This window comes from Notothenia coriiceps, unplaced genomic scaffold, assembly GCF_000735185.1.
Source record: "Notothenia coriiceps isolate Sejong01 unplaced genomic scaffold, NC01 NC01_scaffold00036195, whole genome shotgun sequence".
Taxonomy (NCBI): Eukaryota; Metazoa; Chordata; class Actinopteri; order Perciformes; family Nototheniidae; genus Notothenia; species Notothenia coriiceps.
In genome coordinates, this window is record NW_011368896.1 from 15,099 (window position 1) to 23,948 (window position 8,850).

Sequence of the window (8,850 nt, forward strand, 5' to 3'; positions counted from 1 at the left end):
ACGTCGTGTGTCGAGTTAACATTAATTGAAACCATATGTTTGGCCTTTCACATATAAACATAACAATTATTGGTAACTGTGATACATTCTACTAACTTGTTCTAAAAACATTTTAATTGGAAGTATAGGCCTATTTTCTGGATTATTCAATCTACATTATTAACCAAAAGTAAAATGTGTCTTTTTCGTTCTCACAGGAAACAGGGACCAGAAATACCATTCGATTCGTGGATATGAAGAACGATGGCTTCAGGCTCAGAGCTACTGCAGTAGAACATCACACTGACCTGGTCAGTGGAGTCACAACAGAGTCACTTCAACAGAATTCAAGTCAAAAAATGGGCCCTGGATGGAGGTGGATCGGCCTGTTCATACAGAGAAGATCTGGAGTTGGTCAGATAGGGAAGAATTTCTCTTAATCAGACACCTGGGATCCGGAGCTCATTGGAAGATGAAGCCTCCAAAAAGACATGTGCTATGACTGTAAGCCAATGGAAAATGGAGCTCCAAACAACTGCACCAGATGAAAAACCCTTTCTCACGCTATGCACGGTAGTTTTTGCAAAGTCTATAGGTAAATGTATTCTTATTTCAAGTCTTCAGTTATATATTTTTACCATTCATGTTGAATATCTTTATTTGTGAAAATATCTTTAATATACACAGAATCACTGATCTGGAATTCTGTCCTTAATCTTACAATAGACTGTGAGATATAGATATTCTTACTAACTGTAAAGTTTGAATATCATATTAGTCATGTTTTTATCCTCAAGACGGCATCTTTTTAACCTGGCTTTTATAAGGTGCCAAGCGTCATTTTCTGGACTTATATTTCGCTTCCCATTGGTTTTTATTCCCTTTGTAATCTATTTACCCTATTTTTTTGTGGGGACTTTTTAATTTATTTAAACACATAAGGATTATTGTAAGAAAGTTCTATAATTATTACAGTTGAGTTTTTCTGCATAATGACCATAAGAATAGTTACCTAAAAAAAAAAAATCTCCATTTCAATGACAACAAGTGATCCTGATCAAAAGAGAATAAGACTTGGGATGAGGCCTTGGATTACTGCAGAGAGAACGTAACCATGACCTGGGTCTACCATCCACTGACAGTGCACCAGCAAACGATGGGTCCAAAAGAGAGCCAAGATGGCCGACACTGAGTTCGTCTGGCTGGGAATGCGCTACATCCTGCACTTTGGATCTGTGGTTCTGGGTCAGTGATCGTCTTGGTCCTGCTATCACAATGGGCCAAGAAGAGAAGATTGAGGGTTGTGACAGGGCCACAGCCCATGAAGAGAGATGGGAAGTGGTATGAAGGAGAAAGGGGAATCTCTTAATTTTATCTGCGCGCTACATTTTTTAAACCCACCGGTGTATTTATATAGGCTTACTCTACACTGACTGTTCTTGGGTTTTTTAATGGCACAATGACAGGTAAATAAAATCACAATCTGAAAGATGTTAGAAACATAATATATAAAGGTATAACGCCAAGTGTATCATATTGGATACATGATTTGCTGAGACCTCTACGTCATCCAAATGACTAGTAGGCCTACATTCCTAAAATACCTGTTGTATACAATGTGATTCGAATGTGATAAATGTCTTCTGCCCTCTGGTGGATCATCCGGGCACTGCAGGCTGTAGAGCGCTTTTAATGACCAAATCCAAAATGGCTACCGTCATGTAACGGTTCAGACGCTTTTGGAAGCGACATCTTTGCCAATATTGAATAAATTACGGTAAAAATTACTTTTATATTGTTACTGATATTTCACTATGAATATGTACTGTATTGAAGCAATTTATAATCAGTTTATATTTTGTAGCTTATTTCATAGAAAAATCGTGTTGAAAATGTATCAAATGTAGTATACAGCAGGTATTTAGTTGTGTACATTTCATGATACAATCTGCATTATGCTTACCACAATGCCAAAAACACTGTTCAGATTATTTAATTAAACTAATTAAAGATTAAAATGTAATATATTAAAAGTCAAAATTTAGATATTTACGTGTTTTTTTTGTAACCCGGTCATTCTGTAACCCGGTGAGTCAAATGTTGCAATGACTCACTTGCTAATAATTGCCACAATTTATAGATTTTTTCATTAAAACAATTCCTTGGCTATCATAATCTATGTTGTATTGACCAAGTCAGAAAGTACAACATAATTTGTGTTTGCATGTACTTTTAGATGGCAAAGAAATACTCTGTATTTATATAGCCTGTTGGTTCGGGTTGTGACATGTTCAAAATCTTCCAAATGTAATAATCAATATTTGTTTCAAAAGGAGACGTTGTTTTGTTCAATAAATTGCCATAAACGCCTGACGTATCAAATATGATACCAAAAAAATCATATATGTAATAATTACCAAATATTTTTTATGAGATAAGAAAGTCGAAATTATGAGATAAAAAGTCATAATAATGAGATAAAAAGTCGAAATAATGAGATAAAAAGTCATAATTATGAGATAAGAAGTGCGCATTTGCTGCAGTGGCGCTGTCTTCAAAGGTCCCTTCATCACCTTGCTGCTCTCCACCATGCAAACGGCATCTAGTCCTAAATAAGGTAACTATTACAGGTGACTTTTGTAAATGTTAGATGTTACATATAGCCTATATTGCAGCTAAACTACAACAATGCAGTTCATAGCTTTGACATTACCTGTTATGAACTATAATATACATATGCCTATAGTTTTGTGGTAACGTTCACGGGTTAGAGTTAGGCTAGCAACTCACAGCAGCAGTATGCCTACACTATTGTCATTGGTGGCGTGAACGTTACCACAAAACTATAGGCATGAGAGATAACTACAGCAGCCTTCATTGTTTATTCAATATAGAATATTATCATGTTTTTCTTTTAAAGTGTGGGTTTTTTATGTATTTCTTAAGGTATTTGTTGTATCCCATTGGTGGAGTTCAAGAAACAATTAACCTATTCTGCTTTGCTATAATAAACATTTCATATACTCACTTTATCACATGTTTTTAATTTCCAAGATGTATTTCAAATTGGATAATAATGTTGAAATATGTAAAATCATGATTATTTTATGTAAACAATTGATTTTTTTCTGACATTTAATAAACTGTTAACCATGGTTTGGGCTTGATCTTCTTGCAATGTAGGCCCTATGGCACACACACAATACACACACACTTCAGATTTAAAGATAGAATTTAAAAAGGTAATTTCCAGGCCAAATCAATAAAGAGGAAAATAAAGTAGAAAAAAGGTAAATAAACTAGTAATTCATACTATTCCATGTATGCTTACCATACAGTAGTTCTCATCCTATTTATATTTATTTTATTTTTAAGGCAAACACAAGGACAGACCTTCACTGCGGTGTGTTTTTTCCCCTTTCTTAGGAACTTCCCAAAGACCTTTTTGGGAAGTTTCTGCTTTCTGCAAAACATTTTTGTCTATATTTGAATTGTTGATGACAATGGGGTTAAATCCATTCCATAATGTAACACCGATTATTGATAAACTGTGTGATTTCAAAGTTGTTCTGGGGGCTTGATCATGGCTAGAATGGGTGATCTATTTGGTATTTTGAGCAAACCACTTCAGATACATTAATATATTTTTATATCTGAGACCAATGCTATTGCCTAAAAATAGCATGATAGGTGACTTTTAATACATGTAATTTAAAGTGTTCTTTGCCAAGACGAAAGAACAATAACCAAATGGAACAAATATGGACTGATTGATCTAATATTATTGTAATATAATGTATTTTTTGGAGAGAATCTGCCAAATTAAGAAACATTCATTCAGAGTATGATCGTTTTCTCTGACCACCTACACAAAACGCTCTAACAATGTTCATTATAATGATAAATAAGACAAAAACCGCAAAATTCTCACAGTTATAAAGTTCGATTTTGGCTTTATAAATAATAAACACACTGTACTTTCTTATGTTATATAAAGTTAAAAACTATTACTATTGCTCTGTATAATTATTATTTAATTGTTACCGTCCTTTCAAAAATATTCCATAAAAATCACCAGAGATAAATTCATGCTTAATTTACTGTCGTTTATTCTGGAAACACGAAACTCCCCCTTTAATTTTTTGACGCGATGACGTCACTTCCACTTGTACGTACAATCCGGAAGTGGGTTCGTTCGTTGTTGTGATATTTGAGGAAATCTGGGCGAAGTTCACTTGCAAAAAGTGGGACAAAAAACTAACATTTATCAGATTTCGGGGGTGAGCATGGAGGTAAGAGTAGTTGGTATTCCAAATGTCTGACTTAATAAAAGAATCATCTTTGTCTTCATATGTGATTTTTAGTTTTAACACACGATCTTTGGTGGTCAAAAATCTACTGTAGCAAAGCTAACACATATGTGGGATAGGAATAGAAGAACAGCGTGACAGGCCACTTCCTGTCCGGGCTTTTCAAAATAAAATCTCTAGCAAAGAAATGAGCCTGAACAAAACGTGATTTTTAGCATATAGAAACACAACATTCAATTATTATTTTTGTATATATATTTGTTCTACTCATGGTACAGACGACTCCTTAAAAAAAAAAGGTGATCTTACTTTTGCATAACATATATATAACAACAAAAGTAGATAGTTTGTCAATTAGCAATTCTTACAGTTACATGACACAATTAAGAAATAAGAGCATTGAGTATGAAACATACAACATAATTGATATGGAAGAATATTAGAGCTAAGAATGAAAAATGTCGAGAACACAGTTTATTATTTATTATTACATGGTTTAGTTGAATACTCGATTCTGATTGGTCAATTCAGAACACGTGACACGTTGTTAACCCAGAACAGACAGAGACAGACCGCTGTCAAGGATTTATTGACCGTTGTTAAGGACGCTTACAACTGCAGAAAGAATTCCGGTCGATTGAACTGTTTACAGTTTGGCCGGTAGTTTGCTTTTCAAACTGGGACAAGAAAACAGCGGAGAAGTAACGGGGCAGAAACCCTCCTTTTTACGCAACGGTCCAGCCATAGACATCAAACGGCAAAACATATTCAGTTGCCAGTTACTTTGCCATTAGGGTAGGGATACTTTCCAAGGTTTGACATAATGAATTGTGCTACTTTTAAAGCAAGCAGCGATGTTTTCAAATCTTTAGTCAAAAAGCTCCGCAAAAACGCTATCGAAGCAGTGCCTGCCGTTGCTACGTTAGTTCAAACAGTAACAAAGGACTATTTTTCTTAGCGGATGCATGTCATTTTAAATCAATAATAGCCTACTATTTTTTAAATCAATAAAAACATTTTCTTTATCTATAAAAGCATTTCAATTAATATTGGGAGTCATGTCGTTACTTTGTTGAGAATGTGGCCTTTGTATTACATACAAAATAAAAACAAATCAAAGGAGGAGGAGTTTTTATTGCAAATTAAGAATATAGTTAAACAAATTAAAATAAACTTGCATTTAAAGATTCAAGTTAAACTTGATAGCATATATCAAACTACTATTATTAATGCAAACTATGCAAATGTATCTTTATACCCCATATGCAATACAACAAAGTAGTGCTGTATTCACTTGATGGTGAAGATGAGGAAGAGTATAGTGCCACTGTGCCAGGCATAGGGAAAGATATAAGATAATAATGCATCGCGAGAATAATGTGTATGCACTAAAAAATTGACTTTAATTTAGAAATGTCAAGTTTATTCCTCAAAATATATTGACTGTATTTTCAAAATAAAAAAGCAAATCCTCCTCCTATTGGTATATATTTTATACCTAGCCCTACTAGTAGAAATTCAGCTCAACAATATATATATATTCTATCGACCTATTGAACGTATTTCTACAAAAAAAACGAACAACATTTCCTCGTTTTTCTTTGCAATCCACTTTATTTTGAAAAATGCATTGCTCAACACCCGGAGCTGACAACCTTCCATTCAATCCATGCTCCGTGGCTCTGGATCTATTGAGCAGCCTAAAAAACACGAAGCAAAAACCGGGGATTCGGTCTGCCTTCCTCCGCTGTCAGTCAGACACATTAAGACAACCGTAGTCCTTTTTTTTACAGACGTATCTAGCAGTCATTAACAGTGACGTTTAATCTACCTGTGCACGTTCTGCGGCTGTTGGTTAAATGTGACGTTTGAGGACAACACAGACAATCGGGCGCCGGGCTTGTCGCTGCAGCTTTGCGTCAAAAGCAGCTAAAGCTAAACCGTGGTGCGACAAGTCAGCAAGAAATACGCGTTAACAGCCACGTTTCCAGACAGACAGCACACAGGTTATTTTGGGTACGGTTGCTGTCGTGCACATGCTGCGTTTTAGTGGTGTGAGCTAATCAAACATCTGTGCAAAAGCTGTCAGAAGAAATAGCAGATTTAAACTCGGTATTTAGGGGTCGCTTTTTCTCAATTACCAGCTTTCTGACTTGGACTTTAACTACACATTTTGGAAAACAGGTTAACAAATAATAGGAGATTTATTTAATTGCGAAACATTTTGTTGGATTTAAGAGGGGCCTCATAGCGTTTAATACATGAGGCCCAGTTGACAAAGATGGACCTGAATTTTTATTCGGATTTAACGGACGGTACCGGGCAGCACGACGGTGACCCAGAGTTTCTGGACCCGCAGGCTTTCAATGGATTTGACTCAGACAACAAGGTGACTCTATGTTATGATAGGGGGCCACATGCAAACCAACAGCATGCTACTTATTTTGCATTTGCTTTGAATATGTCTAACCAAAGTCATTCAACGTCAGCTGTTTTAAGTCACTTAAACCCCCCCACTTCGTTAGAATTGATTTTATGTGATTTTTATTTTTCATTTATCCTTATTTTATGTATTTTTATTGTATTATTTTCTATGTGTTTCACTCTGTGTTCTTATGTTTAGATGCTGTTGTTTAATTAACTTGCTCTTTGTATTTTTGTATGTGAAAGCACTTTGTTACTGTGTTTTGAAAGGTGCTATATAAATAATGTTTTTATTAATATATATAAGTGTAGATATCTGTTTGTTGCTTGATTATTATAATCCCTAAAGGTAGTGGAGTATAAAGTACAATATTGGTTTTCAAATTTTAGTTGTGTAGAAGGATACAAAAACATACAAATAAAATATTCAAGCATAGTACAGGTAGCCCAGAATAAAGTATTAAATGTACTTCAATACATACACCACTGGTATCAAAGTCAAGTCAAAGTCAACTTTATTGTCAATCTTTCATTTTGTGTGCACAGACAATACCGTTTCCCACAATCCCGAATATATGGTATTGGAGAATGTGTATGTTTCCTTCTGATTCAACACCCTTTTCTAACTTTTCCACCTTTTATGTTTCAGTTTCCTGGAGGCAGTGACAACTACCTGACCATCTCCGGGTCCGGGCATCCCTTCCTCTCCTCCTCAGAGGTAGGCGTTCACATTTTGGATTACCTGGCTTTTTATTTCCCTCTGACAGGTTGTATTTCTCCCTGCTGTTGACCTACAAAGTGTTACCACAAATTAAGCTGCTTTTTAAATCTCTTAGTTAACGTCACATCAACCATGCATACACTTAATCATCTCTAACGTAACTTCTAGCGGTTGGCAACCTTTATTTTGTAGCTATTAAACCATGTTAATATTTGTTTTTGTGTCATTTGTGAATGGTACAATATAAGGTATGTATGAATCGTTTTGTCACTGGTGCCATGAGTACATATAAAGTCAGTTTTAGTTGACCCATGACATTTGAAATCAACTCACTGACATACTCACATTTTTTAGTGTGCCACTAAACCCATTGACCTCTTCAACCTCGCTGGATCTGCTGGTGGAGTATGAATTATTTTTAATATATCTCACTACCCCTCCTGCTTCAAATCAGACACCTTTTTTTATTTTGTTTTTTCATGTCAGTAAGGGGAGATGAATCATCAAACACGTCATGTCAGGATAGGAATTTAAAATAACACCAAACTGACTCATCCAAAGTGACATTTGTTCATCGGGGCGTTGCATTTCAGGGTTATAGAAAAGCAACTTTTTTTTTTAAGTGCTTTTTTGTCAGTGGGGTGCCTCAGACAAAGCGTTAGAGAATAGTAATAATATCACAACTACAAACCTAAATCGTAAACCTCAACCTATTTCCTGCAGTGGTGGTTTTTCTGCACAAACTTGTTGTTAATAATGCGATAATCAGCGTTCTCCAGCTGTGAGGTTTTTTATTTTTTGGATTGCATGATCAGTGGACTGTATCACAAAGCAAGATGAACGAAGTCTTTCCCTCTTTGAGCTCAACCATCGATTAGATTCGTTTTTTTTATGAAAAGCTGAAAAAACAAGTGATCGCTTTGTCCGTGATGTTTTGTCTTTTGCCACATCTAATTAAAGATATCATTTAAAGGCATTGAAACTAAGGTTTTAGTTGTAATTTGTTTTATTTTAACTGAGCTAGCTTTGCAATGCAGGGCGGGGTTGTTCTTGTGTTTAATTTCCCCTCTCTTTCCCCTATTCTGACACCTGAGTTTCGATGGCAAGCTAACCCGCTTATCTTGCTTTGTGACACGAGCTTCCACACTCAGAAATGTCGCACTGTGTACACATTTCCTGATCCGATCACTCCTGACACAAAATACGTGTTTAATAAACCTGTAATTCCTGACTAATCCTCTCCTTCTTTTATAACTCTCTTACCTTTCTTTCCAAATGTTTTATTTGACTCCTCTGCACCCCAATTTCTCACAATGGTGTTTTCTCTCTTCCCTCCATTCTTATCTTTTCTACCTCTCTCTCTCTCTCTCTCTCTCTCTCTCTCTCTCTCTCTCTCTCTCTCCTACCTACCTACCT

General features: G+C 35.5%; 1 long non-coding RNA gene across 1 annotated transcript; it reads left to right on the top strand.

Moving 5' to 3' along the window:
* Positions 1-5,849: 5,849 nt before the first annotated feature.
* Positions 5,850-7,838, top strand: LOC104963399 (uncharacterized). The gene is made up of 3 exons (XR_800310.1): positions 5,850-6,678; positions 7,363-7,431; positions 7,789-7,838. It is a non-coding gene; the product is annotated as an uncharacterized lncRNA (long non-coding RNA).
* The last annotated feature ends 1,012 nt before the right edge of the window (positions 7,839-8,850 follow it).